Below are 15,079 nucleotides of genomic sequence, written 5' to 3' on the forward strand. Positions count from 1 at the left end.
ACTCGTACAGTCCCGGGATGGTGGATTTGCATGGACTACCGAAAATTGAACACAGCCACCCGGAAGGACCAGTTCCCCTTGCCTTTCATTGACCAAATGTTGGACAGGCTGGCCGGGCGATCGCACTTCTGTTTCTTGGATGGATATTCGGGGTATAATCAGATATCAATAGCCCCTGAAGATAGAGAGAAAACATCCTTCACTTGTCCGTATGGCATCTTCGCCTTTCGGAGAATGCCTTTTGGGCTTTGCAATGCACTAGCGACATTTCAACGGTGCATGTTAGCCATCTTCACAGACATGGTGGAGGATATTATGGAGGTCTTTATGGATGATTTCTCCGTGGTGGGAGATTCATTCGAAGACCGTCTTCACAACTTAAGAAGAGTGCTCAAAAGATGTGTGGAGACAAATTTTGTGCTGAACTGGGAGAAGTGCCATTTTATGGTACAGGAAGGGATAGTCCTGGGGTAGCGAGTGTCCAGTAAAGGAATTGAAGTCGACCATGCTATGGTTGATGTGATTGAAAAGCTACCACCGCCCACTTCAGTCAAGGCGGTGAGATGTTTCCTTGGACACGCCGGGTTCTACAGGCGATTCGTAAAAGATTTCTCCAAAATTGCTAACCCAGTATGCAAACTCCTTGAAAAGAATCAGCCCTTTGTGTTTTCTAATGATTGCAGGTTGGCATTTGAGGAGCTGAAGAAGAGGTTGGTGACTGCACCCATCATTGTCGCACCCAACTGGGAGAAACCATTTGAGCTCATGTGTGACGCAAGTGACTATGCCATAGGAGAAGTCTTGGGGCAGCGAAAGGATAAGCTGATGCACCTGATTTACTACGCAAGCAGAACACTAAGCGGTGCACAACTCAATTACACTGTGATGGAGAAGGAGATGTTGGCGGTGGTGTTTGCTTTCGACAAGTTCAGATCATATCTGATTGGCTCTAGGGTAATTATATACACAGACCATGCAGCTCTCAGGTACTTGATTGAGAAGAAGGAGTCTAAGCCGCGCCTGATTCGTTAGGTGCTGCTGTTGCAAGAATTTGACCTCGAAATTCGTGACCGTAAGGGCACAGGAAATCAAGTTGATGATCATCTATCACGACTTGAAGGAGCTGAAAAATCAGTCGAGGTCGAAGAGATTCTGGAAACCTTTCCAGACGAGCAGCTGCTCGCAGCTAGTCTTGAGGAAGCGCCATGATATGCAGACTTTGCAAATTACCTGGCATGCGGTATAGTTCCCTATGACCTTTCATCTGCACAAAAGAAAAAGTTTTATTGTGATTGCCGCATGTATTACTGGAACGAGCCTTATTTGTTTAGAATATGTGTTGATAATATGATCCGGAGGTGTGTCCCCGAGATAGAACAATCTTCTGTTTTGCAGGCTTGTCACGCATCAACATATGGAGGACATTTTGGAGGGATCAGGACAGCTGCGAAAGTGCTAGAGGCTGGATTCTTTTGGCCAACAGTGTTTAAAGATGCACACCTATGGGTGAAAGGCTGCAATGAATGTCAGCGGACCGGGAACATTTCCCGTCGCCATGAGATGCCCATGAACCCGATTCAAGAGGTAGAGGTGTTTGATGTTTGGGGGATTGACTTCATGGGTCCCTTCGTCAGCTCATTTGGCAATAAGTACATACTTGTTGCTGTGGATTACGTGTCCAAATGGGTAGAAGTTGCAGCGTTGCCCACTAATGATGCAAGAGTGGTGGTGGGATTTTTGAAAAAGAACATATTCACCCGATTTGGGACACCAAGAGCGATCATCAGTGACGGAGGCACTCACTTCTGTAATAGAGCCTTCGAGAAATTCTTGCAAAGTATGATGTACGCCACAAGGTGGCTACCCCTTATCATCCGCAAACTAGTGGGCAGGTTGAAGTGTCCAACAGAGAGATAAAGAGTGTGCTAACCAAGACTGTGAATGCCACAAGAACTGATTGGGCGAAAAAGCTTGACGATGCACTCTGGGCCTATAGGACTGCATTCAAAACACCAATAGGTATGTCATCGTACAAGTTGGTATTTGGGAAAGCCTGTCACCTGCCTGTAGAGCTAGAACATCGAGCTTGGTGGGCACTTAAGCAATTGAACATGGACCCCGATGCGGCTAGAGAAAATTGACTGACAGAGTTGCATGAGTTGGAGGAATTTAGATATCACGCCTTTGAAAGCATGAGGCTCTACAAGGAAAGAATGAAGAGGCTGCATGACAAGCACATTGTCGGCAGAAATTTCAAACCCGGTGACAAGGTATTATTGTATAATTCAAGGTTGAGATTGTTTCCGGGTAAGTTAAAGTCCCGATGGTCAGGACCCTTCAGAGTGGTGCAAATGTTCTCAAGTGGAGCTGTAGAGATTGAATCAGAAGATGGGACCAACAAGTTCACAGTAAATGGGCAAAGGTTGAAACATTACCTTGGAATAGCTGAAGAAAAAGGGGATACAGTGGTAATCAATTTGAAAGAGCCCCAGTACGTGAATGAGGAGTGATGATCAAATGCTTGCGTCGTGCCGCGATGTTAAATCAGGCGCTACGTGGGAGGCAACCCACGAATGTGTTGTTAGTGCATTATGTAACTTCATTTATCAAAAAAAAAAACTAACACTGGGAGCACCTGGATTAGCGCGGCCGCACTAAGCCAGCGCTAAGCCAGCACTAATCAGGTTATACACTGCCTCACACTTGGAACAACTAGCGCGGCCGCGCTAAGCCAACGCTAAGCCCGCGCTAGTTGGGTTTTATTCTGCCTCAGATCCATGCCACTAGCGCGGCCGCGCTAAGACAGCGCTAGTTGGGTTTTATTCTGCCTCGCTTTGTTAAACTAGCGCGCCCGCGCTATGACAGCGCTAAGGCCGCGCTAGTCCAGGTAAGTCCCGAATTTTTTTTATTTTCTTCTCTTACCCCATCTAACTCAAAACCCTACCTGCCCCACCCCTCTTAATTCACCCACTCTCTTTCTCCTAGAACAATACTAACCAACTTAAACCCTCCCTTCTTCTTCTTCCTCATCTATTACTCCCTTCCCCCTTCCCCATACCCATCCATATACAGCACCACCTTCCCTCTCTTCCTCACTCCTTAAACTTTTGCTCTCATCCCCTCTACTAGTATGTATTTCTCCCTTTGATTTTGTTTTTAGTTCTCTAATTTCATTTTTCGGTTTCTTTGCTTTCTTTTTGCTTTGTATCGTAGAATGTAGTCTTATTTTAGGGTGGAAATATTTGTTAGTAGTTAGGTAGGGCTGAAAACTTTCAACATACAAAGTGTGGGGGTGTTGTGTGTTATTGGGTTACTGTGGTGGTGATCCTTGTGTTGAAGGGACGGTTTGGGCTTAAAATTAGCCATTGTCCACCATGTGTTTATTAAAATGCCTCTTTGAAGGAAGTGTTGTGACCAATTTAGTGGTGAAGTCTAAGTAGCCACGGTTGGGTCACCCGATTGAATAGAACTGACGTTGGATTATTTGTAGGTACCATGCCTCCCCGCAAACGCCATGCAACAGGCACCTCCTCCAGCCGCCCGGCTATAGCCAACACTGGGGGACGGCCTCGGAAGTCAGTTGATACCAGACCTTTCAATAGTCAAAAGTTCGTGTCTGCCAAGGCCCAGGACAGGTTCAACAAAAAAGAGGCCAAAACCATTGTGCCGGAGCAAGCCATGGATCCCAACGCACTAGGGACAACCTGCCCCAATATACCCCTCGAGCTGAGGCGGCAACAACTGGACATATTTTTTGAGGAGCCGGTTACTGCAAATGTCATGCTTGTTAGGGAATTCAATGCGAACCTGCCAGAACATGAGGACTATACTGTTACAGTGCGCAAGAGACCGGTAGATGCCTCTTTGGAAAATATTCGGACTCTGTATAGGCTTTCTCCACCAACTCAGGGGTACGTGGATGCGTACCAATCGTACAGTGGAAGACATACTTCCTGGTCCACATTCACCGCACCATCTGTCAACCGGGAGCCACTCTGCAATGGTACAAATATAGGAACAAGTTCCACTCCTTGGCCCTCATGTTTGAGGCCAAATGCTAGTTATACTTCATAAATAGCTGACTCCTATCCTCCAAGAACCTGTCCGAAGTGAACATCCCGCGAGGGTGCTTAATTTGGTATTTCATGAATAATGCTCCGTTTGACGTGGCCAGAGTAATACATGATGAAATGTTCCAGCGAGTCTGGGTTCAACGATATGGGTTATACTACTCGTCCCTTGTCACCCAGTTGTGTCTTCAGGCCAATGTGTCGAGTAACCTTGCTATAGATGGACGAGTTCCTTTGGTACATCCTTTCACGGCTGAGAGGGTCACCACAAGCAAGGACGTGGTAGCAGCCGAGGAGTTGATTGGACAAGATTCTGATGATGGTGAAGACGCGGAGGAGGAGGAACCACACCAAGTAGCCGATGATGTGGAGATTATAGGTGATGAGCAGCCAGCTCAACCACAGGCTGAGGATGTTGCAGGCCCGTCTAGGGCCAGTCGGGGATAGCGGTTAGACCGCATGGAGCAAGATATAGCTGAACTACGAACCTCGGTGACTGACCTGGGAAACCGTGTTGATGAAATGGAAACCCAACAGAAGAAATCAAAAAAAAGGATCATGGGTTGGCTCCGTGCATTGGGTCGGGCGTGCAATGTAAACGCCGGCTCTGTCTCCGATCAGGATTAAGCTGTCAGGGAAGTTCCCTTTTTCTTATTCTGAATTACTTGGCCATGAGGACATGTCCTCATTTTAAGTGTGGGGTGGGGGATAGGGATACTTCATTGTATGTTGTAATTGTAACAATTAACTGTTTGCTTTGGTTGTTTTGTCTTGCTTTGATTGTGTTGGTGTTAGAATAATAGTTCATTAGGTAAGTGAAAATAGCAAGTGACTTAGTTGTTAAAAAAAAACTGATGATGGATCCTTTAGACAATTTTCTTGAGGGGAGTTAGTCTAGAAAAAATACCAAAAAGATTTTTTTTAATTTTATTTTTAGGTAGTGTAGTAACTCCCCCTTGGTTTTTCTTTGGGCCACGGTTCTTTTCCAAGGGTTTAGCTTGAACCGGGTATAGGTAGTTTTTGTTTTTTGTTTTAGGTTAGGATTAATGGGCTACGAGTTAAAATCGAAGGAAAAACCCTAAGCGTTTCTACACCTGAACACGATAGACACTAGAGTTTAACGCTTAGCTTCAAGGGTTGAATCTCGTTTAAGTGCCTTAAAAAATTGCATGTTTGTATCTAACTTGAACACTCAAAAGAGAATGTCTTGATAAACTAATCCGGAGTGAGTCATGTGCCATGTGTGTGTGAGTTTTACTGTATTCCATGCTTTACATTTGATGCCTAGAACTTGCGCCGTGTGTTTGCGAAATGAAATAATAGCTTCATTCAGTGTTAGAAGTGATATAGGCATTCTTTGTTGAGCCAGACATATAAAGTAAACCCACCTGAATGTATTACGTCTTAATTAACCCCGTTGAGCCTATAAGCCTATTTCTTTGGCAACCACATTGCGAACCTTACCCAATTGTTTGAATAGCCTGCTGTTTGAACCCTTTTTCCTATCACTAAGCACTAGAATGGTATTGAAAATATGCAAAAGCAAAAGTGTGGGGTGGTGGTTTGGTTTTTGAGTGGAACCATTGAAATAGAGAAAAGGTGCAGAATGTTGAAGCATAAAAGAAGAAGCACCACGAAAAAAAAATTATAGTGATTGATAAGTGGTAGCTTGTACAAATTGCACCTAATGGATGGGGATGTTTTAAATAAATGTGGTGGAGTGTTTGGTTGACACAACTATGATCTTGAAGTTTAATGTAATTGTATTAAAAGTGCTTAGGGAGGTTAGTCACTATATCTAAATATATCCTAACCGTCCCTTAGCCTACATTACAACCAAGTAAAGTCATATTGATCTTAGACTGAGTGGGGCTCGATTAGTAGAGTACTACACTACGGGCAAGCCTATGGTGCATCTTTGTGGCATGTGAATGTTCTTTTTTAGAGCGAGCGAAATTTTATCTATCTTAGTTCCTAATTGTCCTGAATATCATTGTATGTGGACTACTCTCTTGTGTGATGTGAGGGCATGTGATTCACAAAGGAAAGGTAAGTCTTGACTCTTGTATAGAGTGGTTTGAGTAAGTGCGAATGTGGCATGGTACGAAAGATTTGATTCTTGAGGTAAAGTTTGCTCACTACTAGGTGCAACTTTTGTAAAATGTTCATGGTGTGAGTCGTAAGGGAAAAGCTTAGGAAAGAAACCTTGTAGGATGTAGTGGATTGCTCGAGGACTAGCAAAGAATTAAGTGTGGGGTGTTGATAATAGGATAAATTGTATGGTTTGGCCTACGTTCGGGCTCTAAATTAAGGATACTTTATTGTTGTAAGTGTGTAAATAATGTAAAAATTGGCTCTAATGGTGACTTTTATGTTTCACAGGAGTGTACTGCTCAAATGAAGACTTATGATGGTGATCCGGGCAAAATTGGAACTAATGGACGAAATAAGGAATGAAGCTCGGCTTGGCAGTGGGAAACCCCACTAGCGCGGGCCTTAGAGAGGCCTTAGCGCGCCCGCACTAGTCCAGACATCAGAAACTGAACATAATTCCACTAGCGCGGGCAGTAGCGCAGCCTTAGCGTGCCCGCGCTAGTCCAGATGCGGGAAAAGTGTTTTGAAAGGGCAAATTCGGAAGTCCAAGCAAAAACCACATAAACTATAAAAGGTTTAACGTGTCCAAGAGAAGAGGGAGTTCGGAGGTTTTTGAGAAGAAGGCAAGAGAGGCAAGGAGGCAACTTGGAAAACAATTCTTATCTCCCTAATTTGTTCTTCTATCAATGACTATGAATTCTTTTGTAGTTCTCATCATTGTTATGAGTAGCTAAATCTTTTAATCTAAGGTTTTGGTGAAACCCGTTGGAGATGAATTGGTTGTTATATTAATATAGTTTTGAATTAGTTGTTAATCTCTATTTGTTCAACTACGTTTTGATTTTGGTTAATTGAAAGGATCCTCAATTAACCGTTCCTATTTATTATGTATCTGCTTGAGAGAGAGTGCATATTTAGGTAGTTGTTTGAACAACATCACTCCCGGAGTATAGGCGAGAGTCATAACCGAGGGTTTAGAGGTTGGATTAGAGATAACGATACCTCGGGTGCGATCTAAGTGAACTATAATGTGAATCTAGCTAGCGTAGCTTGAGAGAGTGCGTCTAGTAAAATTATCATAATTGCTTGAGAGAGATTTATGATAGCTGGAGAGTTCATGATTGATAGAGGCAACTAAGTCAAAGCTATAAGAAACATACAACCAAGGAAATCAACAACGGGGAAACCATTACCTTAGACCTTTATTCCAATTGTTTGCAATTCAAGCATAGTTAGTTTTCAGCTGTTTATTTATTTTCAGTTTTAGTTGTGAGAAATACCATAAACTGTTAATTACAACGTTTGGGATAGTTGATTCTATAGAATTTAGTAAGTCCAACAAAAGTAATTGATTTTCTTACCATGTCTAGTTTTCCTATCTCTTGAAGGAAAGGACAACATGTTTACCATAATTGAGTTTTTCTTTTCTTGGAAGGAAATTATAAATCTCTCATATTTGGATAGTCTCTTTTCTTGGAGGAAAATGTTTGGACTTCTTTAAATTGAGGATCATTCCTTGTTATTCAGTAGGATCCATAATGTAGCCACAAGGGGTTTGAGAGTCTTGTTTAGGGGGAGAATTTTTGGGACAAGTGTTAGTGTGCCACTTGTGTTTGCCTCTTCGTGAGGTTATTCTCTCGATATGTTGTACTCTCTATTATATAGTGGATTGCTCATCTTCGCCCGTGGATGTAGGTCAAATTGACCGAACCACGTTAATATTTATGTCTCTTTTGATATATTTCTCTTTTGTTGTATGATTTATCGTTATTCAAGGTTTACTTACTAACTTCCGCATGACACATGATTATTCGATCCTAACAATTTTAAGCTTTTTTCGGACTTTTAAGGATGTTTTTGTTCAGATTCTACCTTTACATGAAAAATTGGCTAACTTTCAATTATGTTTAAACATGACTATTTTTTAATTACCAATTATAAATTAGGATGTTTCTAACTTTTTTCCCGTTTATTCTAGGTGGGCAATTGGTTTGCTCTTCACAAATATCTTATGAACAATTTTTTTGAAGATTTTCGTTTAGAAACAGTGTCTTAGAAAGCAACGACAACTAACCCCCACCAAAATTAAGGTTGGTTCATGAATTCTTATTTTTTATTTATATTCAACTCATATTACTATTATTATACCAAATAAATAAAAATGAGGAAACGAAGAAAAGAAAAGAAAGAAAAAAAAAAAAATATATATATATATATATATATATATATATATATATATATATAGTTATAAATAATAAGATAACTCCGTATATATGAGCATGTTCACATTACTTGACTTAATCGCTAATAAAGGAGGAGAGTTGCGGTAAACTAACAATCAACCGGAGATTTGTCAATTCATGAGAATGCTCGTAAAACACTGTATTTGATTCATGACTTTTATAAGAGAACTTCACAACTCTATTTAATTTTGATGTATATATATAAAAGTCAAATCTCCAGATTATCACACTTTATGAAAAATATCAAGACTATTCAACTCATCCTATGTTGTTACGCCCCATTAGTATGACATGTTTAGACTAATACAGCAGTGGTAGAAGAGCAAATATTAGTACTTTCATATTTTGAGAAAGAAACAAAAAAGGAAAATGAAAACTTTGTTTTGTTAAGCAAAACCAAAGTTATTTTGCATTTATAAAGAAAATGTTCTAAGCGAAACATGTGCATTTGCCTCTTAGTGGTGCAAGTTGATTCTTTGTTGGAAAAGCAGAATCTTGGGAAAAGGTCAAGTTTCACCATTTGCCATTCTAGGAAAGCTGTCGGTTAACTAGTTCCTTAAAACTAACAAAGCATTTAATTAAAGAAAAGCTAATTACATTCACTTTTGTTTAATTAATTATTTGTTGAATGCTAAACACAAAGATAATGACAATCAGAATCACTCACGTGTCTCAATTACCTACAAGAAGTTTTTGTCCCTACTGATGAGTGCTCTCTTCCTGTCATTTTTTTATTCATCAAACTGAACATCTGACAGACCGCTTGCGTAATTTGGCCTTTGGTTCTTGAATATTTTAAAGTTGGTTGGGAATTAACGTAATCATATACTATTTGAGTAGAGTTGTATCTATGTATGTATGTCATCCTAAATTGTCAAAGAACAGAAGCTGCCTTGCCTGGTCAAAGAAGGGAACCTGCTATACAAGTACTTAGTTCCAACTTAACCTAGACAACTTAAACCTTGGAACTTGCATATTTAAAGGGTTTGGTTGATATACACCAAAATTATTAAAGTCTATCAGAGAAACTGTTTGAAAAGTAGTAATGTCATAAGCAAAGACGACTATGTTAATGACTAATGAGCATCTTAATTGACTTCAGCATTTTTGGATGGGTCTTCATAAATTCCAAATGTCTGATTACTCTCATAAATCTAGATCCTTGTGACTATCATGTTGCTGTATTATTTGTTTAAATATGACACAAATTTATCAATGAACAACTTAAAAAGGTAAGTGATAAGCTAAATGAGTTACAACCTACGAGTGACTACGACATACTCCCTCCGGTCCATTTGCTTTTCTATTTTGGTCCAAAATAAGTGTTCATTTATATTCAAGAAAAAATTCAATTTGTTTTTCAAAATTACCCTTGTGTACGTATCCCTAAAAAGTCATTTTACTCCTCACATTTGAGAAGAGAAGTAAGTGCTACTATAACTATGCTGCAATATTTAATTAAGGGTAGTTTAGTCACACTAACTATTTTTGTTAAGAATTTAGTATTTCTTTAATGAGTCTGTCCAAAGCAAATTGATCACTTATCGTGAACAGGAGGAAATAAGCACCCAAAAAGTTCATTTAGACTAATGAGATGTTCATTTCTTTTCTTTTGGGGAAATATTTACTTTCAATTGGTTGTAGAAGTGAGTGGCACATGATAGTGACAGAGTAGGAAAACTGTTATAGGGAATAACATTTGAGAGCAATGAAAGAAATACCAGCTCTAATAAGAAGCTTGAACATAAAATCTAAATAAAGTATGTTAAGTGATCATTTTAGGGTAGTTGAAGTTAGAATCAACCGGTGGCAATACTACCCTCTATCCTAAAATGAAAAAGACTTGATTGGGAACCTGAACACACACCACCTGTAGGAGTGCATATGGAAGTAACATGTAGCATGTAGCGGAAGACAATGACAATTTTCGGCAGATTTTTTCGTGCTTAAAATTTATCTATATGTAAAAGATCGGATCTAAAACGTACCTGGTGAAGAGAGTCTCGTTTTAAATTTTTTCGATAGTGCGAAGACTCTATGCGTATCCACACCGAGACTGATCCTTGCTATCAACTCTTTGATCAATGAAACTCCGCGAACAAATTGAATGAAAATATTGTGCTGAAATTTTTCTCAAAAATCTCAACTCAAAGATAGAAGAACAAGAAATAATTTTCTTGTACTAGTATTTTCTATCTTGGCTTTGTATTGCACTATTACTTTCTCAAAGCAATTTTCTTCTCAAGAATAATTCTCTTGGTTTCTTTACAATATGTATAACACTTATATGTCGCTAATTCTTAATTAGAATTCTTAACCAACTACTTAGTTGCAGTAGGTTAGCATTGTATGCACATTCGATATTTCCAAAATGTGCTTATTATTTGCTACCACCATATTATATTTAAGGACATCTTTGTCCTTTTATAGAATTTCAGAGTCATCTCTACATTTCTCACACTAGAAATATTTTCCCCTCTATTTTTCTTCTCCCGTCATTGTTCTTCTCAAATTCTAGAAGGGGTTTATTGTTATGAAGGTAGGAGTTCAATATTCTAATTTCTTTTATTTCGGTGTCAGAATCATGGTGTAAGCTTTTTGTAGATTTGTTTAAATACAGCAATTAATCAATCTGATTTTATTCGATAGAACCCACCATTATTGTTTCAATTAATTTTAGATTCAGCTTTAGTTATTCTTCGATCACTGAATAACAAAACTGTTAAAAAAAATCTACTTAAATAGTGTTAAAAATCTAGGAACACGGGATGAACATTCATAGAGATCTACAAAATAAAAAATTTCATTCAGGTGAAAGGAACAAGAAGATGGGAGAATTTAGGTGAAATTCATGGAAGATTTAGATTAAGCTTTACAAAATTATATTGAAAGTAGAAGATGAAGCTCAGATTTCTTCAATTTCATCTCTGTGATTTGTGCTTCAATTGCAGGTAGGACGAGAGAGGTGAAGGGTAATTGACGGGAAAGAATTCTCAGATGTTGGGTTTACTTTTGGGAAATGTAGAGATGAAATGTGAAATTTTGTAAAAAGACAAAAAGTCCTTAAACTTAATATGGTGGTAGCAAATAATAAAGACATTTTAGAGATATCAAATGTATGTATGTATATATATATATATAAATAATTTTCATTGTAAAATACAAATCACATGCCTTATGGTAAATATTTAAAAACATGTAACTCATTTATGTCTAAATTGAATTCTACAACCTAGTCAACATTTAAAAAAACATGTAACTCATTTATAGAATTCAATTCTAAATTGAATTCTATAACTTAGTCAATATTTTTTTAAAAAAAACATGTTACCTCATTTATGGAATTCAATTCTAAATTGAATTCTACAACTTAGTCAACATTTTAAAAATAAAAATAAGTAACTCATTTATGGAATTCAATTCTAAATTTAATTCTACAACTTAGTCAACAATTATATTCATATACACAAATATTAATTTATATATATATATATATATATACATATATATATATATATATATATATATATATATATTAATTTTCTCATGTAAAATAGAAATCTTCAACTTGTCCACAATATTAATTATATCATCTGTGCTAGAAAAAAATATAATAATATTTCATTTGGACTAATAACTAAATTTATTTGACTAACTATATTTTTTAATTTAATTATCAAATAATAAAGTAATTAATCCTTTAGCAAAGATCAGAACACTCGTTAGTGTGCAACCCCCTAGGTTCAATACTAAGCCGGTAGTAAATCGATCACATCAATATACTAATCAAGGGTGGCGTCTAGCAACACTCCTAAACGACCGGATAGCATGAAATATACAATTTACTCTCAAGAACCTGTAGAAGAATAATGTATTAATTCCTTCTGTCCTTATAGCTCTGGGTCACCCTAGGATATGGTTTAACTGTCAAATCCTAATAGGCGACCAACTATGTGTTCATGTCAAATATAATCGACCATTGAATGACCTAAGAAACTCTTTTCTTCTTTCATTCAATCGCCCCGGCCAAGGTCTTAATTTGGTCGGTTATAATTCATGACAACATGGAGCTTAAACTCATTACCAAGAGTTGACAGATTCCATCTTGATCAATCACTAATTCTACTAGTATTTAATTGTACCCAATATCCTTTCAACTATCGTCCTAGGGCCATAGGTGTCTAGTATCAAAGTACACTATAATGATATCAGGTCAAAGGAAGTTCTTACATCACATTCTTCAAGAGAATATCCCATTGACAGTTTATGGTAATTCTAACCATTAGGAATTATCCAATGAGTCGGTTCAATGATCATATCTCTATATGATCATCTATCTATGTGATTTAGTTAATGAGATCAACTAATCTTTATCTCATAAAGACGATCACATAGATATTGATCTAATCAGATTACTAATGTCCAAATTAATAATCCTATGATCAAGAATAAAATTTAGATTAAATTATAAGAAACTTTACTCTTATTATCATGATCTCAATCACGATGACAAGTCTCAAAATTTAATCAAGGGCCTTATCAAATTAATCAAGCAATTAACAATGATAAAAGAATATCAAAAGCCATATATATTTTATATGAAATAACGTTCTTAAAAATATGTTCAAATCATCAAATATGAAATTGGATCTACGGTATATCTAATATATACCTAACACCACCATAACCACAAAAGGACATCCTTTTGCCAGTTTTGAACGTGCTATTTTCTCTTTGCTCAGGAAGACGAATTTAAGATTTTGATGTAAAAGTAAAAAGCATAAAAAATGTTCACTATTTTCTTTTGTCAATTAGTATGAATAAAATGTAAAAATTTGGTAAATTTGGACAGGAAATTTTCGAACAAGAAAAAGAAGACAATCCCCCAGCCTGCCGAAGGAAATGTGCAGTTCTAATTAACGTTGTAATGCAACTCATTAAGTCTGGCTGTCCAGACTTTTCTGAACAAGTATCAACAATTCTTCCAGACTATAGATGGTATTCATATGTCCAAAAAGCAAATTTAGGATTTAGAGAGGCATCAGGCATCCGGTGATAACATCATAAACGCAACGTGACTCTTTATCCTTTAAAAAAAACAGACAGGTTTAAAGAAATGGTGCGTGAACCATAACCAAAACCACAAAAGACGGTTTTTTTGCCAGTATAGCACGTGCTATTCTCACATTTCTACAATCTTACTTGTAGTCCAGAAAAACCCCCATCATAATTAATCTAGTCCAAACATCCAGGATTTAAAGCTATTCAGCTATATATAACAAAGCTGAAAGCAATCCATCTGTTCAACCCCTGCTGTAATTTGAACTGTATTCCACCTAAGCTACCGTCATTACCCTAAACCATGCTCCCTCTCCCAAGTATATAAGTAGGGATGGCAAGCGGTGCGGTCGCGGGGCAAACCCGCATAAACCCGCGAGGATCTCAACCCGCCCTGCATAGTATTTTCACCCCCTCCCCCACATAGACCCGCGTCCACCCGCCCCACATAAGTTTTTTTTTTGTTTTTTCCATTTTGTTTATTTATTTCCTTTTTATATTTTGGCTGCAATTTCCAATTTAATCAACCAAAAAATCGAAAGTCTTTTTTGTTTTTTCTCTGAAATTTTACTTCATTTGAATTTGTATGTAATAGTATAGAGATGGTTCAACCGTGTGTACCCCTCTCTTTCCTCAGGTCTTTGTTAGGGCTTATGAAGGTTATTGAGCTGCATGACAAGTACATGGCATTTGTGACCAACTGTTTTGCAAATAACTCTCTTTCACAACGTATATTCAACTGTTGTTGTTGGGGAGTTATGCTTTTTACCTTGAATAATTTGGGATATGCTTTCTGATGTCTAAATTTTGAACTTCTATAGGCTCTGATATAGGCATTTGAGGTCTTCTGTAACAAAGTTGTTGATAAGCAAGTTTTATGGGTCATATGGTGATTACAGGGAACTCAGAATAAGAAGAAAAATCTTTACACCCGCATAGACCCGCAACCCGCCCCGCATAAGTTTTTATTAAAAGTATTTTAACCTGCCCCGCCCCACATAGCCTTAAACCTGCCCCGGCCCGCACCCGCACGGCCCCGTTTGCCATCCCTATATATAAGAAACAAAAGCTGAGTAATCCTTGTTACAACACGTTTCAAACAAGAGAAACAAGACATTCCCGTCTGTCAAAGGAAATGTGTGGTTGTGATCGTAAGCACCTAACTTTAGGCTGTCCACACCTTTTAGAACAAATATCAACCTTCTCCAGGTAAAATAAAGGGGCCAAATGAAAGTAAATCTTCAACTTGCATCGTAGACAGCTTCATTTCGATTCCTCCACAAATGTCGATAACTACATCCCAAATAGCATCCTGTACGATCACGTTGAAGTATTCTTAATCACTCATCCATGTGTATAGCATCAGCATGAAAAGGCTTCTATGTGCAGGGGGCAAGGGAGCATGATGATTCCAACCTCTAAGAAACTAGGCTCCTCTTTCCAAAAGCTATGTCATCTGACTACTATCTAAGTAGATTGGTCTAGTTGTTCTCAACTATTGCTGGTACACAGCTAGCAATTTTGAAAATCTCCCGTTAACGAAGTGTGCTTGCACAAATTTAACAGCATTATGTTTTTGCCGAGAAGGAAAAAGAATTAGACTTATAAAACGTG

This window comes from Nicotiana attenuata, unplaced genomic scaffold, assembly GCF_001879085.1.
Source record: "Nicotiana attenuata strain UT unplaced genomic scaffold, NIATTr2, whole genome shotgun sequence".
Taxonomy (NCBI): Eukaryota; Viridiplantae; Streptophyta; class Magnoliopsida; order Solanales; family Solanaceae; genus Nicotiana; species Nicotiana attenuata.